This window comes from Hydra vulgaris, chromosome 13 (assembly GCF_038396675.1).
Source record: "Hydra vulgaris chromosome 13, alternate assembly HydraT2T_AEP".
NCBI lineage: Eukaryota > Metazoa > Cnidaria > Hydrozoa > Anthoathecata > Hydridae > Hydra > Hydra vulgaris.
The window spans coordinates 30,693,744-30,699,398 of NC_088932.1; positions in this window are offsets into that span (position 1 = coordinate 30,693,744).

The window sequence follows — 5,655 nt, forward strand, 5'->3', positions numbered from 1 at the left end:
AATCTAATGTGCTATACCTAATCTCCAATACACTAAAATTAAGCGACCTTGAGGTATTCCTTATATGCCAATTTGTCTGGAATTATCATGACAAAAACCTTCCCCTATCATTCAACAATTTCTTTACAAGTACAAATAGTCACTATCCTCTTCGCTCCATCAGTAGCTTAAACTTAGTTATTCCAAAACACCATTTTGCTAAATATGGAAATAAATTCATTAAATATCAATGTATTAGCTCATGGAACAAACTACCTCCTGATCTAAAATCTCTTAATTCAATCTCTGAATTTAAAATCAAGCTTTTTAATTATTTGTTAAAAAAATACAATCAAATATTTCTACAAATTAATATTGGAATTCTTTATTATATATATCAATTCGTGATCCTTCAGTTTTTTATTTGATACTTTTTTAATAAATTTTTTATTCTTATATTATTAATATTAGTACCAATATTTTGGCATTCTTTATTTATCTATCTATTTATTTATCTCTTTTCATTTAACCATTTTCTACTTCGTACTAAATCTTTGTTGTTGCTGTCATTGTTTACTAAATTTTTGTTGCTGCTGTGTCCTTATTTATGAAGTTCTCCTTTTATTATAATTGTTATCATTTTGTTACTATTATTATCATTATTATTACTATTATTGTTATCATTATTGTTGTTATTACTATCATTATTATGATTATAATTAGTATTGTTGATATCAGTTATTATTACTGTTTTCATCATTGAATATAAGGTTATGTTGTATATTCAGGTATTTACTTTATATTAGTACTTGTACTATTGTAAATTTCCTTGAAATGTTATAACTTATTTCGAAATATTTTTTATTTATTTATTTAAGTAAGATAATATTGTGATATCTTTTTCAACTTGATGCTAAATATTCTAAAAATTTGTGACATCCATGTCAATAAAATTATCTCATCGATGATTCCATACTAATATCATTTATCTAACGTCTATTAAATATAGGAACTTCTGTTTTATTTATAGAAGCCGTCTTGAGCGCTCTTGTGCGCATGCAGCATGGCCTTCTGTAATAACAGGCCGGTACATTACTAACGGGGTCCAAAATTAACTTTTTTTGGATTTTGTGTAGTTCAACCACTTTTTCTTAATTAACTTTTTATGCTGATTTCAAATTATTAAAACTTTTTTTTTGTTATAAATATCTGGTCTTCTACTTCAATTTCAATAAAAGTGGTTATTTTGACAAAACAATTAATTGTTAAATTAAATGAAATCGTTATTATCATTATCAAACTAGAATCCGTGGTAAATATTATTCTTTTCGTTTTATCAATAAAATACGTAATCATTATGTGCAGTTATAAATATAACAAAAGATTTGGCATTATACATGAAATTACTCCATATAAGGAACAATTTGTAAAAATTACCAGTGAAAGTGCGAAAAAGTTTAATTGCAACCATGATGCATTGATTTGAGTTCTTTCTCAAAATCAAGAGTTCTGAGGTTCAATATTGGCTCTGACCAGATAAACAATATCAGTAATGAAGGTTATTTTCCTAGTTAAGTTGCTCTTCCACGGTGCTTTGTGATAAGACGCTTAGTTCTTCTTCGAGCAACCTTAATAACTAAAAAAAGTCATTGTAGGTGATTATGGATTGTTGTTAGGACTTTCCAAGTTAAGTAGAAATTTTAAATTACTTGCTTTTTCTTTGTAGACATATAAATAATATAGCTAAATTTTGCTTAACTATTTGCAATATGATACAATCATCCAGGTTTTTTGATGCGTATATACGAACTGCTTCTAAGATTACTGCGCAGTCAATCTTACTTAAGGAAAATTTCCGAAATATAATATATTTTTGACTTTATTAAATACAAGTACAAAAACAACTCTGCGCAAAGGCAATTTTGTATGATAAAATTCCTTTAATACTGGGAGATTTCTAAAGAAACTTATTAATTTTGACTAATTTGTTTACTAGTTTATGATTTATTTATTTATTAGTTTGTTACTTCTTGTCGCAATATTTTTCATTTTTATCGGTATGGGGTCGTCCATAAATTACTTCACGTTCTAAGGAAGGAGGGGGGGGGGATGAGCTGAGTAACGATTTTGTGTTAAGGAGGGGGCAAGGTCAAAAACAGTCAAAAATTGCGTAACGTAATTTATGGACGACTCCTATCTAAATTCAGTTTACAAAATTATTAGCAAAGTATTTTCTAGCGAAGTAAATCCAAATAAGTTTTTACACAAGATAAGTTTATTTATTATTAACAATATTTTTGTTTACACGCAACTTTCATTCATTTTAATTCGAAGTTTAAACTTAATAAATTTTAACATAACGTTGCGCAACTTTACACGAAAAGAACACGCTGCAAAGATATTTAGTTTTAAAGTTTTTTTAATATTCTTAAAATACTAAAAATTGAAGTAGAAGGTCAACCACAAAAAAATAGCAAAAACTGAATTGTTTATTACAGTCTACTAAAAAATTAATTAAGAATAATTGGTTAAACGAAAAATATAGAATTTCGGACCTCCCTCCTCCCCCTAACATTACGCAAATCGCCGCAAAAACTGAAGGCACGTACAGCGGTGTGAAAAATATCAACAACATAAAAGCGTAAAACAATATTTTATGTTGTTGATGGCTTTGTGTAAAATAATTTGTAAATTCTTTATGATGTTTAAATCAAATACTTCATTGATGCACATTTTAGTATAACAAACTTTTCAACATGTTTTAATATGCCATTTTTAAATTTTGGACACGTTTTCAAAATTTTATGGTTATGTACATTATTTTTTCACACATCAAAGCCATATGCCAAGTTTTCAAAGTTTTTTCCCTTCGCTCATGTTTATTTAGCAGTAATATAAAATTATTGGAATTCAAAGTAAATCTATCACTTTACAATTGAGTTAGCAACTATCGTAGACTCCGGTTTTTCTTACTGGTACTTAGTCTATAAATTATGTCACGCAAGTTGAGGCCGTTTTTTAACACAACACCTCTCTTGTCAAAATATCGAACTCATTAGTAAAAATCAAAAACATCTTCCCCCTCCTTCCCCTTATAAATGACCTTTTTTAGAAATTCTCGTTATTCACGGCGGTTATTTTTGATAAATTTTCTCCCGCTTACTAAGTTTTACGAGGTTTTAAAAAATTATTTGGTTACGGACGTAACAAAAACGTATTTACTAAATTTGTTTTAAAAATTACAGAAAAGTAGTACCATGCAAATTACCATGCATAACTTTTGTTACTACTTTTGCTAAAAAGTTTAAAAGGAAGATTATAAAAAGTCATTTTCTTTTGAAAAAATTTATGTTTGCATACTCCCAATATAACTTTGTAAACACAAATCTAATTGGTTTGTATAAAAAGAAAACTCATACGAAAATTTAATTATGTTAAAATAATGCAAGAGACTTTTTGCCAGATAATAATGCCATGTCTACGTAAAATTCCATATTTTTTTGTATTTATTTCTCAATTATTCTTATTCATTTTTCATAATGACTCATTTTATCTTAAACTTTTTGAACATGTTTATTAAAAGTCATAAAGTCAGTTGTAGAACTATTTGACCATTTAGATTTTGCATATTACTATTAATCAATCAGTCTTTTTCATATTAGATGTTTAACGCATTTAACTCATTTTCAATCTCTGCTTGTTTAGATATGACAGCATTAATGCTTAGATGAATAGCTTTTTTTACTTCTTTTAGGGTCACACTATCATCGTTCAATTTATGTATGTGATACTAAAAAAAAAGAAACTATTTGTAACTAAAAATTCCAAAATACAAAAAAAAAAAGTAAAATAATATTTGATTTAAACTAACTTTTAAAAAAGCTCACTCCTGTGCTTTAATAACCTAACAATGAAAATTAATAAAAGTAGTTTTATGCACATGAAAAAATTATGAAAAAAATAAATAATAATAATAAACTTTCATCATCAACACCGAATTACAAAAAAATATTAGTGTGTTTATATGCTTATTGCTAATTAAAAAAATATATATGAGAGATTAGCAGTTGAATAAGAAAAATTGTTAATAATTTTTGCTAACTGTAGTAATTTTTAACAAACTTTGCTAATTGTGTATTTCGTTAATTTAGTAAGGAAATTACTAACCTTTTGTCGCATTAATTTTAGAAAAGAATTTAAGACTTTGCCACAAATTATCTTAATGTAATTATAGCTGTAACTATTCAAATCTAAAATTGATTGAAGGTACGTATGGTGTCATTTTGATTTATGGTTTGTCAATTCGGAGTAAGTTTTTCTTTTGCCACAACTTTAAAAATAAAACACACTAAGTAAACAAAACTGTAAGTGTACTGTACTAACTGTTTCAATCTGTTTGAGTTGCCATTTCTACAACCTCACTGTGTTACAATCTTTATGTTCCACGAATAAATAAAATTCATTGAAGAATGACACGATGATGATTAAGCTTTAGTCAAAGGCATATAATAAGATTAAGACTATAACTTTTGAACTGAATGATATTATATGCTTTTAACATTTACTTATAGTATTACTTACACTGTAAAGCAACACTTCATCTTGTGATGCTTTCATTTAACACAAGTTTGTGTTAAATTAAAAAATATGATTTAAAAGCGCATGCGTTTCCTGGAAGCAAAAATATTTTACTATTTTCTTACGACACAAGTCTTGTTAAAGAAGTCTCAAGATACGCATGCGTAAAATCTCATGGAATTTGTATTATTTACATGTAACGGATTTTTTAAATTTACATTACTGCTTTTTCGAAATAAGATTTATAATTTTTAGTTTGTATTTAATTACTTACAATATCTTCATCAATATTAACTATAAAAAATGGGTTATTTTTTTGTATTTTGTGAGTCCATTTTAGTATCATTGGAGACTGTAAGTGATCTTTTGAAACATTTTCATTATTTAAGTCTGTAAAATTCCTTGCAGACAAGGTGGTTGTTGCAGAACATATGACAGTGTCCATGCCCTTAAAATTCATTTATATAGAAAGCATCCAAGTGATCTTTATCTGGAATATGAAAGTATAAATATTTCTCCTGTGGAAAGCAATGGTGAGGTGATAGTAATAAATTGTCTGGTGTATATAAACAAAATCCCTTGTCAGAGCTTCAGTATTTTTCTGTTCCTGAGAACATTTGCCCAGATTCAATGCATGATATACTTGAGGGTTGTTTACAGTATGAATTAAAAATTGTTCTTCATTGCTTATTACTAATTGATTGCCTGTTGACTATTGACGATTTCAATGGCCGACTGCAAACTTTTAATTTTGGCATTGATAAAAAAAATTGGCCATTCCAAAAAAAAAATTGGCCATTGCCAATAACACGTGAAAAACTTGTTTCTAAAGACAAAAGGTTATGTATAAATGCAACACAAAGTTGGTGTTTAGGAAGGTTTTTTTGTTTGTTGCTTGCTGATGATGTAAAAACTGATAACCAGTATTTTCATTTAATTCATTTACTAATGGAAATATGTGGAATAATCTTTGCTCCAAAATTGACTGTTCATTTAATAACTTATTTAACAGATATGATTAGCGTTCATCACAATTTGTTTACAGAAATATTTTCTGGTCATACTGTTATTCCAAAACAACATTTTCTTATTCATTAT